Here is a 24369-nt window from a genome sequence, read left to right as displayed (position 1 = left end):
TTAATGAGGGCACATTAACGACATTGCTTTTGGCTGTTTTCCAATGTCTTGTGCTGCTAGCTGATGCCACCTACACCACACCAGGGCCTGATTGACCGGCTGGGGCCACTTACACCACATCAGGGCCTGTGGCTCTGGCTGAGGCCACTTACACCACACCAGGGCATTATTTGCTATTGAGGCCACTTACACCACACCAGGGCCTGTGGCTCTTGCTCAGGCCAGTTACACCACACCAGGGCCTGTGGCTGCTGGCTGAGGCCACTTACACCACACAAGGGCCTGTGGCTGCTGGCTGAGGCCACCTACACCACACCAGGGCCTGTGGCTGCTGGCTGAGGCCACTTACACCACACCAGGGCCTGTGGCTCTTGCTCAGGCCACTTACACCACACCAGGGCCTTAGTTGCTATTGAGGCCAATTACACCACACCAGGGTCTTTGGCTCTTGCTCAGGCCACTTACACCACACCAGGGCCTGTGGCTGCTGGCTGAGGCCACTTACACCACACCAGGGCCTTATTTGCTATTGAGGCCACTTACACCACACCAGGGCCTGAGTGACCGGCTGGGGCCACTTACACCACATCAGGGCCTGTGGCTCTGGCTGAGGCCACCTACACCAAACCAGGGCCTGTGGCTGCTTGCTGAGGCGACTTACACCACACCAGGGCCTGTTGCTGCTGGCTGAGGCCACTTACACCACACCAGTGCCTGTGACTTCTGGCTGAGGCCACTTACACCACACCAGGGCCTGTTGCTGCTGGCTGAGGCCACTTACAACACACCAGGGCCTTTGGCTGCTGGCTGAGGCCACTTACACCACACCAGGGCCTGTGGCTGCTGGCTCAGGCCACTCATATCAAACCAGGCCCTGTGCTTCTGGCCGAGGCCATCTTCACCAAACCAGGCCCTGTGCTGCTAGCTGAGGCGACTTACACCACATCAGGGCCTGTGGCTCTGGCTGAGGCCACTTACACCACACCAGGGCCTGTGGCTGCTGGCTGAGGCCAGTTAAACCACACCAGGGCCTGTGGCTGCTGGCTGAGGCCACTTACACCATACCAGGGCCTGTGGCTGCTGGCTGAGGCGACTTACACCACACCAGAGCCTGTGGCTGCTGGCTGAGGCCACCTACACCACACCAGGGCCTTAGTTGCTATTGAGGCCATTTACACCACACCAGGGCCTGTGGCTCTGGCTGAGGCCACTTACACCACACCAGGGCCTGTGGCTCTGGCTGAGGCCACTTACACCACACCAGGGCCTGTGGCTGCTGGCTGATTCCACTTACACCACACCAGGGCCTGTGGCTCTTGCTCAGGCCACTCATATCACACCAGGCCCTGTGCTTCTGGCCGAGGCCATCTTCACCAAACCAGGCCCTGTGCTGCTTGCTGTGGCCATGTACAACACACCAGGCCCTGTGCTGGTTCCTGAGGCCATCTTCAACAATCCAGGACCTGTGCTGTTGGATAAATGCTAAACTGAGCCTTTGGGTTAGGGTATTATGCAAACATGCAGGTAGGGTTATAGGATTGTCTTCGTAAATTCAGGTACTTGCCACCTAATCACTTGAATCCATAAATTGAGACATTGTGCTGGGGCCAGCAGCTTACGGCCATACCACCCTGAGCACGCCCGACCTCGTCTGATCTCGGAAGCTAAGCAGGGCTGGGCTTGGTTAGTATTTGGATGGGGGAATACCTGGTGCTGTAAGCCTTTCATTTTCCTGTCATTGAACCGCTTTTGATCCAGAAAAGGGGTGTATTAAAAGACCAAAAGCAGCTGCCCATTAATGAGGGCACATTAACGACATTGCTTTTGGCTCTTTTCCAATGTCTTGTGCTGCTAGCTGATGCCACGTACACCACACCAGGGCCTGAGTGACCGGCTGGGGCCACTTACACCACATCAGGGTCTGTGGCTCTGGCTGAGGCCACTTACACCACACCAGGGCCTGTGGCTGCTGGCTGAGGCCACATACAACACACCAGGGCCTTAGTTGCTATTGAGGCCATTTACACCACACCAGGGTCTGTGGCTCTTGCTCAGGCCACTTACACCACACCAGGGCCTGTGGCACTGGCTGAGGCCACTTACACCACACCAGGGCCTGTGGCTGCTGGCTGAGGCCACTTACACCACACCAGGGCCTTATTTGCTATTGAGGCCACTTACACCACACCAGGGCCTGTGGCTCTTGCTCAGGCCACTTACACCACACCAGGGCCTGTGGCTCTTGCTCAGGCCACTCATATCACACCAGGCCCTGTGCTTCTGGCCGAGGCCATCTTCACCAAACCAGGCCCTGTGCTGCTAGCTGAGGCGACTTACACCACATCAGGGCCTGTGGCTCTGGCTGAGGCCACTTACACCACACCAGGGCCTGTGGCTGCTGGCTGAGGCCAGTTAAACCACACCAGGGCCTGTGGCTGCTGGCTGAGGCCAATTACACCATACCAGGGCCTGTGGCTGCTGGCTGAGGCGACTTACACCACACCACACCAGAGCCTGTGGCTGCTGGCTGAGGCGACTTACACCACACCAGGGCCTGTGACTGCTGGCTGAGGCCACTTACACCACACCAGGGCCTTAGTTGCTATTGAGGCCACTTACACCACACCAGGGCCTGTGGCTCTGGCTGAGGCCACTTACACCACACCAGGGCCTTATTTGCCATTGAGGCCAGTTACACCACACCAGGGCCTGTGGCTCTGGCTGAGGCCACTTACACCACACCAGGGCCTGTGGCTGCTGGCTGATTCCACTTACACCACACCAGGGCCTGTGGCTCTTGCTCAGGCCACTCATATCACACCAGGCCCTGTGCTTCTGGCCGAGGCCATCTTCACCAAACCAGGCCCTGTGCTGCTTGCTGTGGCCATGTACAACACACCAGGCCCTGTGCTGGTTCCTGAGGCCATCTTCAACAATCCAGGACCTGTGCTGTTGGATAAATGCCAAACTGAGCCTTTGGGTTAGGGTATTATGCAAACATGCAGGTATGGTTATAGGATTGTCTTCGTAACTTCAGGTACTTGCCACCTAATCACTTGAATCCATAAATTGAGACATTGTGCTGGGGCCAGCAGCTTACGGCCATACCACCCTAAGCACGCCCGACCTCGTCTGATCTCGGAAGCTAAGCAGGGCTGGGCTTGGTTAGTACTTGGATGGGAGACTGCCTGGGAATACCTGGTGCTGTAAGGCTTTCATTTTCATGTCATTGAACCGCTTTTGATCCAGAGAAGGGGTGTATTAAAAGACCAAAAGCAGCTGCCCATTAATGAGGGCACATTAACGACATTGCTTTTGGCTCTTTTCCAATGTCTTGTGCTGCTAGCTGATGCCACCTACACCACACAAGGGCCTGAGTGACCGGCTGGGGCCACTTACACCACATCAGGGCCTGTGGCTCTGGCTGAGGCCACTTACACCACACCAGGGCCTGTGGCTGCTGGCTGAGGCCACCTACACCACACCAGGGCCTTAGTTGCTATTGAGGCCAATTACACCACACCAGGGTCTGTGGCTCTTGCTCAGGCCACTTACACCACACCAGGGCCTGTGGCTCTTGCTCAGGCCACTTACACCACACCAGGGCCTGTGGCACTGGCTTAGGCCACTTACACCACACCAGGGCCTGTGGCTGCTGGCTGAGGCCACTTATACCACACCAGGGCCTGAGTGACCGGCTGGGGCCACTTACACCACATCAGGGGCTGTGGCTCTGGCTGAGTCCAGTTACACCACACCAGGGCCTGTGGGTTCTGGCTGAGGCGACTTACACCACACCAGGGCCTGTGGCTGCTGGCTGAGGCCACTTACACCACACCAGGGCCTGTGGCTCTTGCTCAGGCCACTCACATCACACCAGGCCCTGCGCTTTTGGCCGAGGCCATCTTCACCAAACCAGGCCCTGTGCTGCTAGCTGTGGCCATGTACAACACACCAGGCCCTGTGCTGGTTCCTGAGGCCATCTTCAACAATCCAGGGCCTGTGCTGTTGGATAAATGCTAAACTGAGCCTTTGGGTTAGGGTATTATGCAAACATGAAGGTAGGGTTATAGGATTGTCTTCGTAACTTCAGGTACTTGCCACCTAATCACCTGAATCCATAAATTGAGACATTGTGCTGGGGCCAGCAGCTTACGGCCATACCACCCTGAGCACGCCTGACCTCGTCTGATCTCGGAAGCTGAGCAGGGCTGGGCTTGGTTAGTACTTGGATGGGAGACTGCCTGGGAATACCTGGTGCTGTAAGCTTTTCATTTTCATGTCATTGAACCGCTTTTGATCCAGAGAAGGGGTGTATTAAAAGACCAAAAGCAGCTGCCCATTAATGAGGGCACATTAACGACATTGCTTTTGGCTCTTTTCCAATGTCTTGTGCTGCTAGCTGATGCCACCTACACCACACCAGGGCCTGAGTGACCGGCTGGGGCCACTTACACCACATCAGGGCCTGTGGCTCTGGCTGAGGCCACTTACACCACACCAGGGCCTGTGGCTGCTGGCTTAGGCCACCTACACCACACCAGGGCCTTAGTTGCTATTGAGGCCAATTACACCACACCATGGTCTGTGGCTCTTGCTCAGGCCACTTACACCACACCAGGGCCTGTGGCTGCTGGCTGAGGCCACTTACACCACACCAGGGCCTGTGGCGGCTGGCTGAGGCCACCTACATCACACCAGGGCCTGAGTAACCGGCTGGGGCCACTTACACCACATCAAGGCCTGTGGCTCTGGCTGAGGCCAGTTACACCACAACAGGGCCTGTGGCTGCTGCCTGAGGCCACATACACCACACCAGGGCCTTAGTTGCTATTGAGGCCAATTACACCACACCAGGGTCTGTGGCTCTTGCTCAGGCCACTCACATCACACCAGGCCCTGCGCTTCTGGCCACTTACACCACACCAGGGCCTTATTTGCTATTGAGGCCACTTACACCACACCAGGGCCTGTGGCTCTTGCTCAGGCCACTTACACCACACCAGGGCCTGTGGCTCTTGCTGAGGCCACTTAGACCACACCAGGGCCTGTGGCTGCTGGCTGAGGCCACTTACACCACACCAGGGCCTGTGGCTGCTGGCTGAGGCAACCTACACCACACCAGGGCCTGTGGCTGCTTGCTGAGGCGACTTACACCACACCAGGGCCTGTTGCTGCTGGCTGAGGCCAGTTACACCACACCAGAGCCTGTGGCTGCTGGCTGAAGCCACTTACACCACACCAGGGCCTTAGTTGCTATTGAGGCCACTTACACCACACCAGGGCCTGTGGCTCTTGCTCAGGCCACTTACACCACACCAGGGCCTGTGGCTCTTGCTCAGGCCACTCATATCACACCAGGCCCTGTGCTTCTGGCTGAGGCAACTTAGACCACACCAGGGCCTGTGGCTGCTGGCTGAGGCCACTTACACCACACCAGGGCCTGTGGCTGCTGGCTGAGGCCACCTACACCACACCAGGGCCTTAGTTGCTATTGAGGCCAATTACACCACACCAGGGTCTGTGGCTCTTGCTCAGGCCACTTACACCACACCAGGGCCTGTGGCTCTTGCTCAGGCCACTTACACCACACCAGGGCCTGTGGCACTGGCTGAGGCCACTTACACCACACCAGGGCCTGTGGCTGCTGGCTGAGGCCACTTACACCACACCAGGGCCTGTGGCTGCTGGCTGAGGCCACTTACACCACACCAGGGCCTGTGGCTGCTGGCTGAGGCCACTTACACCACACCAGGGCCCTTTTGCTGCTGGCTGAGGCCACTTACACCACACCAGGGCCTGTGGCTGCTGGCTGAGGCCACTCATATCACACCAGGCCCTGTGCTTCTGGCCGAGGCCATCTTCACCAAACCAGGCCCTGTGCTGCTTGCTGTGGCCATGTACAACACACCAGGCCCTGTGCTGCTTGCTGTGGCCATGTACAACACACCAGGCCCTGTGCTGGTTCCTGAGGCCATCTTCAACAATCCAGGGCCTGTGCTGTTGGATAAATGCCAAACTGAGCCTTTGGGTTAGGGTATTATGCAAACATGCAGGTATGGTTATAGGATTGTCTTCGTAACTTCAGGTACTTGCCACCTAATCACTTGAATCCATAAATTGAGACATTGTGCTGGTCCCAGCAGCTTACGGCCATACCACCCTGAGCACGCCCGACCTCGTCTGATCTCGGAAGCTAAGCAGGGCTGGGCTTGGTTAGTACTTGGATGGGAGACTGCCTGGGAATACCTGGTGCTGTAAGCCTTTCATTTTCATGTCATTGAACCGCTTTTGATCCAGAGAAGGGGTGTATTAAAAGACCAAAAGCAGCTGCCCATTAATGAGGGCACATTAACGACACTCCTTTTGGCTCTTTTCCAATGTCTTGTGCTGCTAGCTGATGCCACCTACACCACACCAGGACCTAAGTGACCGGCTGGGGCCACTTACACCACATCAGGGCCTGTGGCTCTGGCTGAGGCCACTTACACCACACCAGGGCCTGTGGCTGCTGGCTGAGGCCAGTTACACCACACCAGAGCCTGTGGCTGCTGGCTGAGGCCACTTACACCACACCAGGGCCTTAGTTGCTATTGAGGCCACTTACACCACACCAGGGCCTGTGGCTGCTGGCTGAGGCCAGTTACACCACACCAGGGCCTGTGGCTGCTGGCTGAGGCCACATACACCACACCAGGGCCTTAGTTGCTATTGAGGCCATTTACACCACACCAGGGTCTGTGGCTCTTGCTCAGGCCACTTACACCACACCAGGGCCTGTGGCACTGGCTGAGGCCACTTAGACCACACCAGGGCCTGTGGCTGCAGGCTGAGGCCACCTACACCACACCAGGGCCTGTGGCTGCTGGCTGAGGCGACTTATACCACACCAGGGCCTGTTGCTGCTGGCTGAGGCCACTTACACCACACCAGGGACTGTGGCTTCTGGCTGAGGTGACTTACACCACACCAGGGCCTGTGGCTGCTGGCTGAGGCCACTTACACCACACCAGGGCCTGTGGCTCTTGCTCAGGCCACTTATACCACACCAGGGCCTGTGGCTCTTGCTCAGGCCACTCATATCACACCAGGCCCTGCTCTTCTGGCCGAGGCCATCTTCACCAAACCAGGCCCTGTGCTGCTAGCTGTGGCCATGTACAACACACCAGGCCCTGTGCTGGTTCCTGAGGCCATCTTCAACAATCCAGGGCCTGTGCTGTTGGATAAATGCTAAACTGAGCCTTTGGGTTAGGGTATTATGCAAACATGCAGGTATGGTTATAGGATTGTCTTCGTAACTTCAGGTACTTGCCACCTAATCACTTGAATCCATAAATTGAGACATTGTGCTGGGGCCAGCAGCTTACGGCCATACCACCCTGAGCACGCCCGACCTCGTCTGATCTCGGAAGCTAAGCAGGGCTGGGCTTGGTTAGTACTTGGATGGGAGACTGCCTGGGAATACTTGGTGCTGTAAGCCTTTCATGTCATTGAACCGCTTTTGATCCAGAAAAGGGGTGTATTAAAAGACCAAAAGCAGCTGCCCATTAATGAGGGCACATTAACGACATTGCTTTTGGCTCTTTTCCAATGTCTTGTGCTGCTAGCTGATGCCACCTACACCACACCAGGGCCTGAGTGACCGGCTGGGGCCACTTACACCACATCAGGGCCTGTGGCTGCTGGCTGAGGCCAGTTACACCACACCAGAGCATGTGGCTGCTGGCTGAAGCCACTTACACCACACCAGGGCCTTAGTTGCTATTGAGGCCACTTACACCACACCAGGGCCTGTGGCTCTTGCTCAGGCCACTTACACCACACCAGGGCCTGTGGCTCTTGCTCAGGCCACTCATATCACACCAGGCCCTGTGCTTCTGGCTGAGGCAACTTAGACCACACCAGGGCCTGTGGCTGCTGGCTGAGGCCACTTACACCACACCAGGGCCTGTGGCTGCTGGCTGAGGCCACCTACACCACACCAGGGCCTTAGTTGCTATTGAGGCCAATTACACCACACCAGGGTCTGTGGCTCTTGCTCAGGCCACTTACACCACACCAGGGCCTGTGGCTCTTGCTCAGGCCACTTACACCACACCAGGGCCTGTGGCACTGGCTGAGGCCACTTACACCACACCAGGGCCTGTGGCTGCTGGCTGAGGCCACTTACACCACACCAGGGCCTGTGGCTGCTGGCTGAGGCCACTTACACCACACCAGGGCCTGTGGCTGCTGGCTGAGGCCACTTACACCACACCAGGGCCCTTTTGCTGCTGGCTGAGGCCACTTACACCACACCAGGGCCTGTGGCTGCTGGCTGAGGCCACTCATATCACACCAGGCCCTGTGCTTCTGGCCGAGGCCATCTTCACCAAACCAGGCCCTGTGCTGCTTGCTGTGGCCATGTACAACACACCAGGCCCTGTGCTGCTTGCTGTGGCCATGTACAACACACCAGGCCCTGTGCTGGTTCCTGAGGCCATCTTCAACAATCCAGGGCCTGTGCTGTTGGATAAATGCCAAACTGAGCCTTTGGGTTAGGGTATTATGCAAACATGCAGGTATGGTTATAGGATTGTCTTCGTAACTTCAGGTACTTGCCACCTAATCACTTGAATCCATAAATTGAGACATTGTGCTGGTCCCAGCAGCTTACGGCCATACCACCCTGAGCACGCCCGACCTCGTCTGATCTCGGAAGCTAAGCAGGGCTGGGCTTGGTTAGTACTTGGATGGGAGACTGCCTGGGAATACCTGGTGCTGTAAGCCTTTCATTTTCATGTCATTGAACCGCTTTTGATCCAGAGAAGGGGTGTATTAAAAGACCAAAAGCAGCTGCCCATTAATGAGGGCACATTAACGACACTCCTTTTGGCTCTTTTCCAATGTCTTGTGCTGCTAGCTGATGCCACCTACACCACACCAGGACCTAAGTGACCGGCTGGGGCCACTTACACCACATCAGGGCCTGTGGCTCTGGCTGAGGCCACTTACACCACACCAGGGCCTGTGGCTGCTGGCTGAGGCCAGTTACACCACACCAGAGCCTGTGGCTGCTGGCTGAGGCCACTTACACCACACCAGGGCCTTAGTTGCTATTGAGGCCACTTACACCACACCAGGGCCTGTGGCTGCTGGCTGAGGCCAGTTACACCACACCAGGGCCTGTGGCTGCTGGCTGAGGCCACATACACCACACCAGGGCCTTAGTTGCTATTGAGGCCATTTACACCACACCAGGGTCTGTGGCTCTTGCTCAGGCCACTTACACCACACCAGGGCCTGTGGCACTGGCTGAGGCCACTTAGACCACACCAGGGCCTGTGGCTGCAGGCTGAGGCCACCTACACCACACCAGGGCCTGTGGCTGCTGGCTGAGGCGACTTATACCACACCAGGGCCTGTTGCTGCTGGCTGAGGCCACTTACACCACACCAGGGACTGTGGCTTCTGGCTGAGGTGACTTACACCACACCAGGGCCTGTGGCTGCTGGCTGAGGCCACTTACACCACACCAGGGCCTGTGGCTCTTGCTCAGGCCACTTATACCACACCAGGGCCTGTGGCTCTTGCTCAGGCCACTCATATCACACCAGGCCCTGCTCTTCTGGCCGAGGCCATCTTCACCAAACCAGGCCCTGTGCTGCTAGCTGTGGCCATGTACAACACACCAGGCCCTGTGCTGGTTCCTGAGGCCATCTTCAACAATCCAGGGCCTGTGCTGTTGGATAAATGCTAAACTGAGCCTTTGGGTTAGGGTATTATGCAAACATGCAGGTATGGTTATAGGATTGTCTTCGTAACTTCAGGTACTTGCCACCTAATCACTTGAATCCATAAATTGAGACATTGTGCTGGGGCCAGCAGCTTACGGCCATACCACCCTGAGCACGCCCGACCTCGTCTGATCTCGGAAGCTAAGCAGGGCTGGGCTTGGTTAGTACTTGGATGGGAGACTGCCTGGGAATACTTGGTGCTGTAAGCCTTTCATGTCATTGAACCGCTTTTGATCCAGAAAAGGGGTGTATTAAAAGACCAAAAGCAGCTGCCCATTAATGAGGGCACATTAACGACATTGCTTTTGGCTCTTTTCCAATGTCTTGTGCTGCTAGCTGATGCCACCTACACCACACCAGGGCCTGAGTGACCGGCTGGGGCCACTTACACCACATCAGGGCCTGTGGCTGCTGGCTGAGGCCAGTTACACCACACCAGAGCATGTGGCTGCTGGCTGAGGCCACTTACACCACACCAGGGCCTTAGTTGCTATTGAGGCCACTTACACCACACCAGGGCCTGTGGCTGCTGGCTGAGGCCAGTTACACCACACCAGGGCCTGTGGCTGCTGGCTGAGGCCACATACACCACACCAGGGCCTTAGTTGCTATTGAGGCCATTTACACCACACCAGGGTCTGTGGCTGCTGGCTGAGGCCACTTACACCACACCAGGGCCTGTGGCACTGGCTGAGGCCACTTAGACCACACCAGGGCCTGTGGCTGCAGGCTGAGGCCACCTACACCACACCAGGGCCTGTGGCTGCTGGCTGAGGCCACTTACACCACACCAGGGCCTGTTGCTGCTGGCTGAGGCCACTTACACCACACCAGGGACTGTGGCTTCTGGCTGAGGTGACTTACACCACACCAGGGCCTGTGGCTGCTGGCTGAGGCCACTTACACCACACCAGGGCCTGTGGCTCTTGCTCAGGCCACTTACACCACACCAGGGCCTGTGGCTCTTGCTCAGGCCACTCATATCACACCAGGCCCTGCTCTTCTGGCCGAGGCCATCTTCACCAAACCAGGGCCTGTGCTGCTAGCTGTGGCCATGTACAACACACCAGGCCCTGTGCTGGTTCCTGAGGCCATCTTCAACAATCCAGGGCCTGTGCTGTTGGATAAATGCTAAACTGAGCCTTTGGGTTAGGGTATTATGCAAACATGCAGGTATGGTTATAGGATTGTCTTCGTAACTTCAGGTACTTGCCACCTAATCACTTGAATCCATAAATTGAGACATTGTGCTGGGGCCAGCAGCTTACGGCCATACCACCCTGAGCACGCCCGACCTCGTCTGATCTCGGAAGCTAAGCAGGGCTGGGCTTGGTTAGTACTTGGATGGGAGACTGCCTGGGAATACTTGGTGCTGTAAGCCTTTCATTTTCATGTCATTGAACCGCTTTTGATCCAGAAAAGGGGTGTATTAAAAGACCAAAAGCAGCTGCCCATTAATGAGGGCACATTAACGACATTGCTTTTGGCTCTTTTCCAATGTCTTGTGCTGCTAGCTGATGCCACCTACACCACACCAGGGCCTGAGTGACCGGCTGGGGCCACTTACACCACATCAGGGCCTGTGGCTCTGGCTGAGGCCACTTACACCACACCACGGCCTGTGGCTGCTGGCTGAGGCCACCTACACCACACCAGGGCCTTAGTTGCTATTGAGGCCAATTACACCACACCATGGTCTGTGGCTCTTGCTCAGGCCACTTACACCACACCAGGGCCTGTGGCTGCTGGCTGAGGCCACTTACACCACACCAGGGCCTGTGGCGGCTGGCTGAGGCCACCTACACCACACCAGGGCCTGTGGCTCTGGCTGAGGCCAATTACACCACACCAGGGTCTGTGGCTCTGGCTGAGGCCACTTACACCACATCAGGGCCTTATTTGCTATTGAGGCCAGTTACACCACACCAGGGCCTGTGGCTCTGGCTGAGGCCACTTACACCACATCAGGGCCTGTGGCTCTGGCTGAGGCCAATTACACCACACCAGGGTCTGTGGCTCTTGCTGAGGCCACTTAGACCACACCAGGGCCTGTGGCTGCTGGCTGAGGCCACTTACACCATACCAGGGCCTGTGGCTGCTGGCTGAGGCCACCTACACCACACCAGGGCCTGTGGCTGCTTGCTGAGGCGACTTACACCACACCAGGGCCTGTTGCTGCTGGCTGAGGCCACTTACACCACACCAGTGCCTGTGGCTTCTGGCTGAGGCGACTTACACCACATCAGGGCCTGTGGCTCTGGCTGAGGCCACTTACACCACACCAGGGCCTGTGGCTGCTGGCTGAGGCCAGTTACACCACACCAGGGCCTGTGGCTGCTGGCTGAGGCCACATACACCACACCAGGGCCTTAGTTGCTATTGAGGCCAATTACACCACACCAGGGTCTGTGGCTCTTGCTCAGGCCACTCACATCACACCAGGCCCTGCGCTTCTGGCCACTTACACCACACCAGGGCCTGTGGCTGCTGGCTGAGGCCACTTACACCATACCAGGGCCTGTGGCTGCTGGCTGAGGCGACTTACACCACACCAGAGCCTGTGGCTGCTGGCTGAGGCCACCTACACCACACCAGGGCCTGTGACTGCTGGCTGAGGCCACTTACACCACACCAGGGCCTTAGTTGCTATTGAGGCCACTTACACCACACCAGGGCCTGTGGCTCTGGCTGAGGCCACTTACACCACATCAGGGCCTTATTTGCTATTGAGGCCAGTTACACCACACCAGGGCCTGTGGCTCTGGCTGAGGCCACTTACACCACACCAGGGCCTGTGGCTTCTGGCTGATTCCACTTACACCACACCAGGGCCTGTGGCTCTTGCTAAGGCCACTCATATCACACCAGGCCCTGTGCTTCTGGCCGAGGCCATCTTCACCAAACCAGGCCCTGTGCTGCTTGCTGTGGCCATGTACAACACACCAGGCCCTGTTCTGGTTCCTGAGGCCAACTTCAACAATCCAGGACCTGTGCTGTTGGATAAATGCTAAACTGAGCCTTTGGGTTAGGGTATTATGCAAACATGCAGGTAGGGTTATAGGATTGTCTTCGTGACTTCAGGTACTTGCCACCTAATCACTTGAATCCATAAATTGAGACATTGTGCTGGGGCCAGCAGCTTACGGCCATACCACCCTGAGCACGCCCGACCTCGTCTGATCTCGGAAGCTAAGCAGGGCTGGGCTTGGTTAGTACTTGGATGGGAGACTGCCTGGGAATACCTGGTACTGTAAGCCTTTCATTTTCATGTCATTGAACCGCTTTTGATCCAGAGAAGGGGTGTATTAAAAGACCAGAAGCAGCTCCCCATTAATGAGGGCACATTAACGACATTGCTTTTGGCTGTTTTCCAATGTCTTGTGCTGCTAGCTGATGCAACCTACACCACACAAGGGCCTGAGGGACCGGCTGGGGCCACTTACACCACATCAGGGCCTGTGGCTGCTGGCTGAGGCCACTTACACCACACCAGGGCCTGTGGCTGCTGGCTGAGGCCACCTACACCACACCAGGGCCTTAGTTGCTATTGAGGCCAATTACACCACACCAGGGTCTGTGGCTCTTGCTCAGGCCACTTACACCACACCAGGGCCTGTGGCACTGGCTGAGGCCACTTACACCACACCAGGGCCTTAGTTGCTATTGAGGCCAATTACACCACACAAGGGCCTGTGGCTGCTGGCTGAGGCCACCTACACCACACCAGGGCCTGTGGCTGCTGGCTGAGGCCACTTACACCACACCAGGGCCCTTTTGCTGCTGGCTGAGGCCACTTACACCACACCAGTGCCTGTGGCTTCTGGCTGAGGCGACTTACACCACACCAGGGCCTGTGGCTGCTGGCCGAGGCCACTTACACCACACCAGGGCCTGTGGCTGCTGGCTGAGGCCACCTACACCACACCAGGGCATTAGTTGCTATTGAGGCCAATTACACCACACCAGGGTCTGTGGCTCTTGCTCAGGCCACTTACACCACACCAGGGCCTGTGGCTCTTGCTCAGGCCACTTACACCACACCAGGGCCTGTGGCTGCTGGCTGAGGCCACTTACACCACACCAGGGCCTGTGGCTGCTGGCTGAGGCCACCTACACCACACCAGGGCCTGTGGCTGCTGGCTGAGGCCACCTACACCACACCAGGGCCTGTGGCTGCTGGCTGAGGCCACTTACACCACACCAAGGCCTGTGGCTCTTGCTCAGGCCACTCACATCACACCAGGCCCTGCGCTTCTGGCCGAGGCCATCTTCACCAAACCAGGCCCTGTGCTCCTTGCTGTGGCCATGTACAACACACCAGGCCCTGTGCTGGTTCCTGAGGCCATCTTCAACAATCCAGGGCCTGTGCTGTTGGATAAATGCCAAACTGAGCCTTTGGGTTAGGGTATTATGCAAACATGCAGGTATGGTTATAGCATTGTCTTCGTAACTTCAGGTACTTGCCACCTAATCACTTGAATCCATAAATTGAGACATTGTGCTGGGGCCAGCAGCTTACGGCCATACCACCCTGAGCACGCCCGACCTCGGAAGCTAAGCAGGGCTGGGCTTGGTTAGTACTTGGATGGGAGACTGCCTGGGAATACCTGGTGCTGTAAGCCTTTGATTTTCATGTCATTGAACCGCTTTTGATCCAGAGAAGGGGTGTATTAAAAGACCAAAAGCAGCTGCCCATTAATGAGGGCACATTAACGACACTGCTTTTGGCTCTTTTCCAATGTCTTGTGCTGCTAGCTGATGCAACCTACACCACACAAGGGCCTGAGTGACCGGCTGGGGCCACTTACACCACATCAGGGCCTGTGGCTCTGGCTGAGGCCACTTTCACCACACCAGGGCCTGTGGCTGCTGGCTGAGGCCACCTACACCACACCAGGGCATTAGTTGCTATTGAGGCCAATTACACCACACCAGGGTCTGTGGCTCTTGCTCAGGCCACTTACACCACACCAGGGCCTGTGGCTGCTGGCTTAGGCCACCTACACCACACCAGGGCATTAGTTGCTATTGAGGCCAATTACACCACACCAGGGTCTGTGGCTCTTGCTCAGGCCACTTACACCACACCAGGGCCTGTGGCACTGGCTGAGGCCACTTACACCACACCAGGGCCTGTGGCTGCTGGCTGAGGCCACTTACACCACACCAGGGCCTGTGGCTGCTGGCTGAGGCCACTTACACCACACCAGGGCCTGTGGCTGGTGGCTGAGGCCACCTACACCACACCAGGGCCTGTGGCTGCTGGCTGAGGCGACTTACACCACACCAGGGCCCTTTTGCTGCTGGCTGAGGCCACTTACACCACACCAGTGCCTGTGGCTTCTGTCTGAGGCGACTTACACCACACCAGGGCCTGTGGCTGCTGGCTGAGGCCAATTACACCACACCAGGGTCTGTGGCTCTTGCTCAGACCACTTACACCACACCAGGGCCTGTGGCACTGGCTGAGGCCACTTACACCACACCAGGGCCTGTGGCTGCTGGCTGAGGCCACTTACACCACACCAGGGCCTGTGGCTGCTGGCTGAGGCCACCTACACCACACCAGGGCCTGTGGCTGCTGGCTGAGGCGACTTACACCACACCAGGGCCCTTTTGCTGCTGGCTGAGGCCACCTACACCACACCAGGGCCTGTGGCTTCTGGCTGAGGCGACTTACACCACACCAGGGCCTGTGGCTGCTGGCTGAGGCCACTTACACCACACCAAGGCCTGTGGCTCTTGCTCAGGCCACTCACATCACACCAGGGCCTGTGCTGCTAGCTGAGGCCACTTACACCAAACCAGGGCCTGTGGCTGCTTGCTGAGGCCATCTTCACCAAACCAGGCCCTGTGCTGCTTGCTGTGGCCATGTAAAACACACCAGGTCCTGTGCTGGTTCTTGAGGCCATCTTCAACAATCCAGGGCCTGTGCTGTTGGATAAATGCCAAACTGAGCCTTTTGGTTAGGGTATTATGCAAACATGCAGGTATGGTTATAGGATTGTCTTCGTAACTTCAGGTACTTGCCACCTAATCACTTGAATCCATAAATTGAGACATTGTGCTGGGGCCAGCAGCTTACGGCCATACCACCCTGAGCACGCCCTACCTCGTCTGATCTCGGAAGCTAAGCAGGGCTGGGCTTGGTTAGTACTTGGATGGGAGACTGCCTGGGAATACCTGGTGCTGTAAGCCTTTCATTTTCATGTCATTGAACCGCTTTTGATCCAGAGAAGGGGTGTATTAAAAGACCAGAAGCAGCTCCCCATTAATGAGGGCACATTAACGACATTGCTTTTGGCTGTTTTCCAATGTCTTGTGCTGCTAGCTGATGCCACCTACACCACACCAGGGCCTGAGTGACCGGCTGGGGCCACTTACACCACATCAGGGCCTGTTGCTCTGGCTGAGGCCACTTACACCACACCAGGGCCTGTGGCTGCTGGCTGAGGCCACTTACACCACACCAGGGCCTGTGGCTGCTGGCTGAGGCCACCTACACCACACCAGGGCCTTAGTTGCTATTGAGGCCAATTACACCACACCAGGGTATGTGGCTCTTGCTCAGGCCACTTACACCACACCAGGGCCTTAGTTGCTATTGAGGCCAATTACACCACACCAGGGCCTGTGGCACTGGCTGAGGCCACTTACACCACACCAGGGCCTGTGGCTGCTGGTAGAGGCCACTTACACCACACAAGGTCCTGTGGCTGCTGGCTGAGGCCACCTACACCACACCAGGGCCTGTGGCTGCTGGCTGAGGCCACTTACAACACACCAGGGCCTGTGGCTCTTGCTCAGGCCACTCATATCACACCAGGCCCTGTGCTTCTGGCCGAGGCCATCTTCACCAAACCAGGCCCTGTGCTGCTTGCTGTGGCCATGTACAACACACCAGGCCCTGTGCTGGTTCCTGAGGCCATCTTCAACAATCCAGGGCCTGTGCTGTTGGGTAAATGCCAAACTGAGCCTTTGGGTTAGGGTATTATGCAAACATGCAGGTATGGTTATAGGATTATCTTCGTAACTTCAGGTACTTGCCACCTAATCACTTGAATCCATAAATTGAGACATTGTGCTGGAGCCAGCAGCTTACGGCCATACCACCCTGAGCACGCCCGACCTCGTCTGATCTCGGAAGCTAAGCAGGGCTGGGCTTGGTTAGTCCTTGGATGGGAGACTGCCTGGGAATACCTGGTGCTGTAAGCCTTTCATTTTCATGTCATTGAACCGCTTTTGATCCAGAGAAGGGGTGTATTAAAAGACCAAAAGCAGCTGCCCATTAATGAGGGTACATTAACGACATTGCTTTTGGCTGTTTTCCAATGTCTTGTGCTGCTAGCTGATGCCACCTACACCACACCAGGGCGTTAGTTGCTATTGAGGCCAATTACACCACACCAGGGTCTTTGGCTCTTGCTCAGGCCACTTACACCACACCAGGGCCTGTGGCACTGGCTGAGGCCACTTACACCACACCAGGGCCTTATTTGCTATTGAGGCCACTTACACCACACCAGGGCCTGTGGCTCTTGCTCAGGCCACTTACACCACACCAGGGCCTGTGGCTCTTGCTCAGGCCACTCACATCACACCAGGCCCTGCGCTTCTGGCCGAGGCCATCTTCACCAAACCAGGCCCTGTGCTGCTAGCTGTGGCCATGTACAACACACCAGGCCCTGTGCTGGTTCCTGAGGCCATCTTCAACAATCCAGGGCCTGTGCTGTTGGATAAATGCTAAACTGAGCCTTTGGGTTAGGGTATTATGCAAACATGAAGGTAGGGTTATAGGATTGTCTTCGTAACTTCAGGTACTTGCCACCTAATCACCTGAATCCATAAATTGAGACATTGTGCTGGGGCCAGCAGCTTACGGCCATACCACCCTGAGCACGCCCGACCTCGTCTGATCTCGGAAGCTGACCAGGGCTGGGCTTGGTTAGTACTTGGATGGGAGACTGCCTGGGAATACCTGGTGCTGTAAGCCTTTCATGTCATTGAACCACTTTTGATCCAGAGAAGGGGTGTATTAAAAGACCAAAAGCAGCTGCCCATTAATGAGGGCACATTAACGACATTGCTTTTGGCTGTTTTCCAATGTCTTGTGCTGCTAGCTGATGCCACCTACACCACACCAGGGCCTGAGTGACCGGCTGGGGCCACTTACACCACATCAGGGCCTGTGGCTCTGGCTGAGGCCACTTACACCACACCAGGGCCTGTGGCTGCTGGCTGAGGCCACTTACACCACACCAGGGCCTGTGGCTGCTGGCTGAGGCCACTTACACCACACCAGGGCCTTAGTTGCTATTGAGGCCAATTACACCACACCATGGTCTGTGGCGCTTGCTCAGGCCACTTACACCACACCAGGGCCTGTGGCACTGGCTGAGGCCACTTACACCACACCAGGGCCTGTGGCTGCTGGCTGAGGCCACTTACACCACATAAGGGCTTGTGGCTGCTGGCTGAGGCCACCTACACCACACCAGGGCCTGTGGCTGCTGGCTGAGGCCACCTACACCACACCAGGGCCTGTGGCTGCTGGCTGAGGCCACTTACACCACACCAGGGCCTTAGTTGCTATTGAGGCCAATTACACCACACCATGGTCTGTGGCTCTTGCTCAGGCCACTTACACCACACCAGGGCCTGTGGCACTGGCTGAGGCCACTTACACCACACCAGGGCCTGTGGCTGCTGGCTGAGGCCACCTACACCACACCAGGGCCTGTGGCTGCTGGCTGAGGCGACTTACACCACACCAGGGCCCTTTTGCTGCTGGCTGAGGCCACTTACACCACACCAGTGCCTGTGGCTTCTGGCTGAGGCGACTTACACCACACCAGGGCCTGTGGCTGCTGGCTGAGGCCACTTACACCACACCAGGGCCTGTGGCTCTTGCTCAGGCCACTCACATCACACCAGGCCCTGCGCTTCTGGCCGAGGCCATCTTCACCAAACCAGGCCCTGTGGTTCTTGCTCAGGCCACTTACACCACACCAGGGCCTGTGGCTCTGGCTTAGGCCAATTACACCACACCAGGGTCTGTGGCTCTTGCTGAGGCCACTTACACCACACTAGGGCCTGTGGCTGCTGGCTGAGGCCACTTACACCACACCAGGAACTGTGGCTGCTGGCTGAGACCACCTACACCACACCAGGGCCTGTGGCTGCTTGCTGAGGCGACTTACACCACACCACGGCCTGTTGCTGCTGGCTGAGGCCACTTACACCACACCAGTGCCTGTGGCTTCTGGCTGAGGCGACTTACACCACACCAGGGCCTGTTGCTGCTGGCTGAGGCCACTTACACCACACCAGGGCCTGTGGCTGCTGGCTGAGGCCAGTTACACCACACCAGGGCCTGTGGCTGCTGGCTGAGGCCACATACACCACACCAGGGCCTTAGTTGCTATTGAGGCCAATTACACCACACCAGGGTCTGTGGCTCTTGCTCAGGCCACTCACATCACACCAGGCCCTGCGCTTCTGGCCACTTACACCACACCAGGGCCTGTGGCTGCTGGCTGAGGCCACTTACACCATACCAGGGCCTGTGGCTGCTGGCTGAGGCGACTTACACCACACCAGAGCCTGTGGCTGCTGGCTGAGGCCACCTACACCACACCAGGGCCTGTGACTGCTGGCTGAGGCCACTTACACCACACCAGGGCCTTAGTTGCTATTGAGGCCACTTACACCACACCAGGGCCTGTGGCTCTGGCTGAGGCCACTTACACCACATCAGGGCCTTATTTGCTATTGAGGCCAGTTACACCACACCAGGGCCTGTGGCTCTGGCTGAGGCCACTTACACCACACCAGGGCCTGTGGCTTCTGGCTGATTCCACTTACACCACACCAGGGCCTGTGGCTCTTGCTAAGGCCACTCATATCACACCAGGCCCTGTGCTTCTGGCCGAGGCCATCTTCACCAAACCAGGCCCTGTGCTGCTTGCTGTGGCCATGTACAACACACCAGGCCCTGTGCTGGTTCCTGAGGCCAACTTCAACAATCCAGGACCTGTGCTGTTGGATAAATGCTAAACTGAGCCTTTGGGTTAGGGTATTATGCAAACATGCAGGTAGGGTTATAGGATTGTCTTCGTGACTTCAGGTACTTGCCACCTAATCACTTGAATCCATAAATTGAGACATTGTGCTGGGGCCAGCAGCTTACGGCCATACCACCCTGAGCACGCCCGACCTCGTCTGATCTCGGAAGCTAAGCAGGGCTGGGCTTGGTTAGTACTTGGATGGGGGAATACCTGGTGCTGTAAGCCTTTCTTTTTCATGTCATTGAACCGCTTTTGATCCAGAGAAGGGGTGTATTAAAAGACCAGAAGCAGCTCCCCATTAATGAGGGCACATTAACGACATTGCTTTTGGCTGTTTTCCAATGTCTTGTGCTGCTAGCTGATGCAACCTACACCACACAAGGGCCTGAGGGACCGGCTGGGGCCTCTTACACCACATCAGGGCCTGTGGCTGCTGGCTGAGGCCACTTACACCACACCAGGGCCCTTTTGCAGCTGGCTGAGGCCACTTACACCACACCAGTACCTGTGGCTTCTGGCTGAGGCGACTTACACCACACCAGGGCCTGTGGCTTCTGGCTGAGGCCAATTACACCACACCAGGGTCTGTGGCTCTTGCTCAGGCCACTTACACTACACCAGGGCCTGTGGCACTGGCTGAGGCCACTTACACCACACCAGGGCCTGTGGCTGCTGGCTGAGGCCAATTACACCACACCAGGGTCTGTGGCTCTTGCTCAGGCTACTTACACTACACCAGGGCCTGTGGCACTGGCTGAGGCCACTTACACCACACCAGGGCCTGTTGCTGCTGGCTGAGGCCACCTACACCACACCAGTGCCTGTGGCTGCTGGCTGAGGCCACTTACACCACACCAGGGCCTGTGGCTGCTGGCTGAGGCCACCTACACCACACCAGGGCCTGTGGCTGCTGGCTGAGGCCACTTACACCACACCAGGGCCTGTGGCTGCTGGCTGAGGCCACTTACACCACACCAGGGCCTGTGGCTGCTGGCTGAGGCCACCTACACCACACCAGGGCCTGTGGCTGCTGGCTGAGGCCACTTACACCACACCAGGGCCCTTTTGCTGCTGGCTGAGGCCACTTAGACCACACCAGTGCCTGTGGCTTCTGGCTGAGGCGACTTACACCACACCAGGGCCTGTTGCTGCTGGCTGAGGCCACTTACACCACACCAGGGCATTAGTTGCTATTTAGGCCAATTACACCACACCAGTGTCTGTGGCTCTTGCTCAGGCCACTTACACCACACCAGGGCCTGTGGCTCTTGCTCAGGCCACTTACACCACACCAGGGCCTGTGGCACTGGCTGAGGCCACTTACACCACACCAGGGCCTGTGGCTGCTGGCTGAGGCCACTTACACCACACCAGGGCCTGTGGCTGCTGGCTGAGGCCACTTACACCACACCAGGGCCTGTGGCTGCTGGCTGAGGCCACCTACACCACACCAGGGCCTGTGGCTGCTGGCTGAGGCGACTTACACCACACCAGGGCCCTTTTGCTGCTGGCTGAGGCCACTTACACCACACCAGTGCCTGTGGCTGCTGGCTGAGGCCACTTACACCACACCAGGGCCTGTGGCTGCTGGCTGATGCCACCTACACCACACCAGGGCCTGAGTGACCGGCTGGGGCCACTTACACCACATCAGGGCCTGTTGCTGTTGGCTGAGGCCAGTTACACCACACCAGGGCCTTAGTTGCTATTGAGGCCAATTACACCACACCAGGGTCTGTGGCTCTTGCTCAGGCCACTCACATCACACCAGGCCCTGCGCTTCTGGCCGAGGCCATCTTCACCAAACCTGGCCCTCTGCTGCTAGCTGTGGCCATGTACAACACACCAGGCCCTGTGCTGGTTCCTGAGGCCATCTTCAACAATCCAGGGCCTGTGCTGTTGGATAAATGCTAAACTGAGCCTTTGGGTTAGGGTATTATGCAAACATGAAGGTAGGGTTATAGGATTGTCTTCGTAACTTCAGGTACTTGCCACCTAATCACCTGAATCCATAAATTGAGACATTGTGCTGGGGCCAGCAGCTTACGGCCATACCACCCTGAGCACGCCTGACCTCGTCTGATCTCGGAAGCTGAGCAGGCCTGGGCTTGGTTAGTACTTGGATGGGAGACTGCCTGGGAATACCTGGTGCTGTAAGCCTTTCATTTTCATGTCATTGAACCGCTTTTGATCCAGAGAAGGGGTGTATTAAAAGACCAAAAGCAGCTGCCCATTAATGAGCGCACATTAACGACATTGCTTTTGGCTCTTTTCCAATGTCTTGTGCTGCTAGCTGATGCCACCTACACCACACCAGGGCCTGAGTGACCGGCTGGGGCCACTTACACCACATCAGGGCCTGTGGCTCTGGCTGAGGCCAGTTACACCACAACAGGGCCTGTGGCTGCTGCCTGAGGCCATATACACCACACCAGGGCCTTAGTTGCTATTGAGGCCAATTACACCACACCAGGGTCTGTGGCTCTTGCTGAGGCCACTTACACCACACCAGGGCCTGTGGCTGCTGGCTGAGGCCACTTACACCACACCAGGCCCTATGGCTGCTGGCTGAGGCCACCTACACCACACCAGGGCCTGTGGCTCTTGCTCAGGCCACTTACACCACACCAGGGCCTGTGGCACTGGCTTAGGCCACTTACACCACACCAGGGCCCTTTTGCTGCTGGCTGAGGCCACTTACACCACACCAGGGCCTGTGGCACTGGCTGAGGCCACTTACACCACACCAGGGCCCTTTTGCTGCTGGCTGAGGCCACTTACACCACACCAGGGCCTGTGGCACTGGCTGAGGCCACTTACACCACACCAGGGCCCTTTTGCTGCTGGCTGAGGCCACTTACACCACACCAGTGCCTGTGGCTTCTGGCTGAGGCGACTTACACCACACCAGGGCCTGTGGCTGCTGGCTGAGGCCAATTACACCACACCAGGGTCTGTGGCTCTTGCTCAGGCCACTTACACCACACCAGGGCCTGTGGCACTGGCTGAGGCCACTTACACCACACCAGGGCCTGTGGCTGCTGGCTGAGGCCACTTACACCACACCAGGGCCTGTGGCTGCTGGCTGAGGCCACTTACACCACACCAGGGCCTGTGGCTGCTGGCTGAGGCCACCTACACCACACCAGGGCCTGTGGCTGCTGGCTGAGGCCACCTACACCACACCAGGGCCTGTGGCTGCTGGCTGAGGCCACTTACACCACACCAGTGCCTGTGGCTTCTGGCTGAGGCGACTTACACCACACCAGGGCCTGTGGCTGCTGGCTGAGGCCACTTACACCACACCAAGGCCTGTGGCTCTTGCTCAGGCCACTCACATCACACCAGGCCCTGCGCTTCTGGCCGAGGCCATCTTCACCAAACCAGGCCCTGTGCTGCTTGCTGTGGCCATGTACAACACGCCAGGCCCTGTGCTGGTTCCTGAGGCCATCTTCAACAATCCAGGGCCTGTGCTGTTGGATAAATGCCAAACTGAGCCTTTGGGTTAGGGTATTATGCAAACATGCAGGTATGGTTATAGGATTGTCTTCGTAACTTCAGGTACTTGCCACCTAATCACTTGAATCCATAAATTGAGACATTGTGCTGGAGCCAGCAGCTTACGGCCATACCACACTGAGCACGCCCGACCTCGTCTGATCTCGGAAGCTAAGCAGGGCTGGGCTTGGTTAGTACTTGGATGGGAGACTGCCTGGGAGTACCTGGTGCTGTAAGCCTTTCATTATCATGTCATTGAACCGCTTTTGATCCAGAGAAGGGGTGTATTAAAAGACCAAAAGCAGCTGCCCATTAATGAGGGCACATTAACGACACTGCTTTTGGCTCTTTTCCAATGTCTTGTGCTGCTAGCTGATGCCAATTACACCACACCAGGGCCTGAGTGACCGGCTGGGGCCACTTACACCACATCAGGGCCTGTGGCTCTGGCTGAGGCCACTTACACCACACCAGGGCCTGTGGCTGCTGGCTGAGGCCAGTTACACCACACCAGAGCCTGTGGCTGCTGGCTGAGGCCACTTACACCACACCAGGGCCTTAGTTGCTATTGAGGCCACTTACACCACACCAGGGCCTGTGGCTGCTGGCTGAGGCCAGTTACACCACACCAGGGCCTGTGGCTGCTGGCTGAGGCCACATACACCACACGAGGGCCTTAGTTGCTATTGAGGCCATTTACACCACACCAGGGTCTGTGGCTCTTGCTCAGGCCACTTACACCACACCAGGGCCTGTGGCACTGGCTGAGGCCACTTAGACCACACCAGGGCCTGTGGCTGCAGGCTGAGGCCACCTACACCACACCAGGGCCTGTGGCTGCTGGCTGAGGCGACTTACACCACACCAGGGCCTGTTGCTGCTGGCTGAGGCCACTTACACCACACCAGGGACTGTGGCTTCTGGCTGAGGTGACTTACACCACACCAGGGCCTGTGGCTGCTGGCTGAGGCCACTTACACCACACCAGGGCCTGTGGCTCTTGCTCAGGCCACTTACACCACACCAGG

General features: G+C 57.3%; 6 non-coding genes and 10 pseudogenes across 6 annotated transcripts; all 16 read left to right on the top strand.

Moving 5' to 3' along the window:
- The first annotated feature begins 1613 nt into the window (after window positions 1-1613).
- Window positions 1614-1722, top strand: LOC147300285 (5S ribosomal RNA; annotated as a pseudogene).
- Window positions 1723-3094: 1372 nt separating this feature from the next.
- Window positions 3095-3213, top strand: LOC147300284 (5S ribosomal RNA; annotated as a pseudogene).
- Window positions 3214-4150: 937 nt separating this feature from the next.
- Window positions 4151-4269, top strand: LOC147300283 (5S ribosomal RNA; annotated as a pseudogene).
- A 1876-nt stretch (window positions 4270-6145) lies between these two features.
- On the top strand, window positions 6146-6264 carry LOC147300282 (5S ribosomal RNA). Its single transcript, XR_015128040.1, has one exon. It is a non-coding gene; the product is annotated as a 5S ribosomal RNA (ribosomal RNA).
- Window positions 6265-7361: 1097 nt separating this feature from the next.
- LOC147300281 (5S ribosomal RNA) lies at window positions 7362-7480 on the top strand. The gene has a single exon (XR_015128085.1). It is a non-coding gene; the product is annotated as a 5S ribosomal RNA (ribosomal RNA).
- Window positions 7481-8650: 1170 nt separating this feature from the next.
- On the top strand, window positions 8651-8769 carry LOC147300280 (5S ribosomal RNA). The gene has a single exon (XR_015128039.1). It is a non-coding gene; the product is annotated as a 5S ribosomal RNA (ribosomal RNA).
- A 1097-nt stretch (window positions 8770-9866) lies between these two features.
- Window positions 9867-9985, top strand: LOC147300279 (5S ribosomal RNA). Its single transcript, XR_015128084.1, has one exon. It is a non-coding gene; the product is annotated as a 5S ribosomal RNA (ribosomal RNA).
- A 1053-nt stretch (window positions 9986-11038) lies between these two features.
- On the top strand, window positions 11039-11157 carry LOC147300278 (5S ribosomal RNA). Its single transcript, XR_015128083.1, has one exon. It is a non-coding gene; the product is annotated as a 5S ribosomal RNA (ribosomal RNA).
- Window positions 11158-12914: 1757 nt separating this feature from the next.
- On the top strand, window positions 12915-13033 carry LOC147300277 (5S ribosomal RNA). The gene has a single exon (XR_015128065.1). It is a non-coding gene; the product is annotated as a 5S ribosomal RNA (ribosomal RNA).
- A 1256-nt stretch (window positions 13034-14289) lies between these two features.
- On the top strand, window positions 14290-14398 carry LOC147300276 (5S ribosomal RNA; annotated as a pseudogene).
- A 1457-nt stretch (window positions 14399-15855) lies between these two features.
- Window positions 15856-15974, top strand: LOC147300275 (5S ribosomal RNA; annotated as a pseudogene).
- An 898-nt stretch (window positions 15975-16872) lies between these two features.
- Window positions 16873-16991, top strand: LOC147300274 (5S ribosomal RNA; annotated as a pseudogene).
- A 659-nt stretch (window positions 16992-17650) lies between these two features.
- On the top strand, window positions 17651-17769 carry LOC147300273 (5S ribosomal RNA; annotated as a pseudogene).
- Window positions 17770-19959: 2190 nt separating this feature from the next.
- LOC147300272 (5S ribosomal RNA) lies at window positions 19960-20068 on the top strand (annotated as a pseudogene).
- A 1816-nt stretch (window positions 20069-21884) lies between these two features.
- On the top strand, window positions 21885-22003 carry LOC147300271 (5S ribosomal RNA; annotated as a pseudogene).
- Window positions 22004-23461: 1458 nt separating this feature from the next.
- On the top strand, window positions 23462-23580 carry LOC147300270 (5S ribosomal RNA; annotated as a pseudogene).
- The last annotated feature ends 789 nt before the right edge of the window (window positions 23581-24369 follow it).

The sequence above is a fragment of the Aulonocara sp. 'chitande type north' Nkhata Bay genome, unplaced genomic scaffold (genome assembly GCF_057382095.1).
Source record: "Aulonocara sp. 'chitande type north' Nkhata Bay isolate Kocher_YH1m ecotype deep benthic unplaced genomic scaffold, A_spYH_male_GT1.1 unmapped_scaffold_35, whole genome shotgun sequence".
Classification (NCBI taxonomy): Eukaryota; Metazoa; Chordata; class Actinopteri; order Cichliformes; family Cichlidae; genus Aulonocara; species Aulonocara sp. 'chitande type north' Nkhata Bay.
This window is presented reverse-complemented; position numbering and strand designations above follow the sequence as displayed.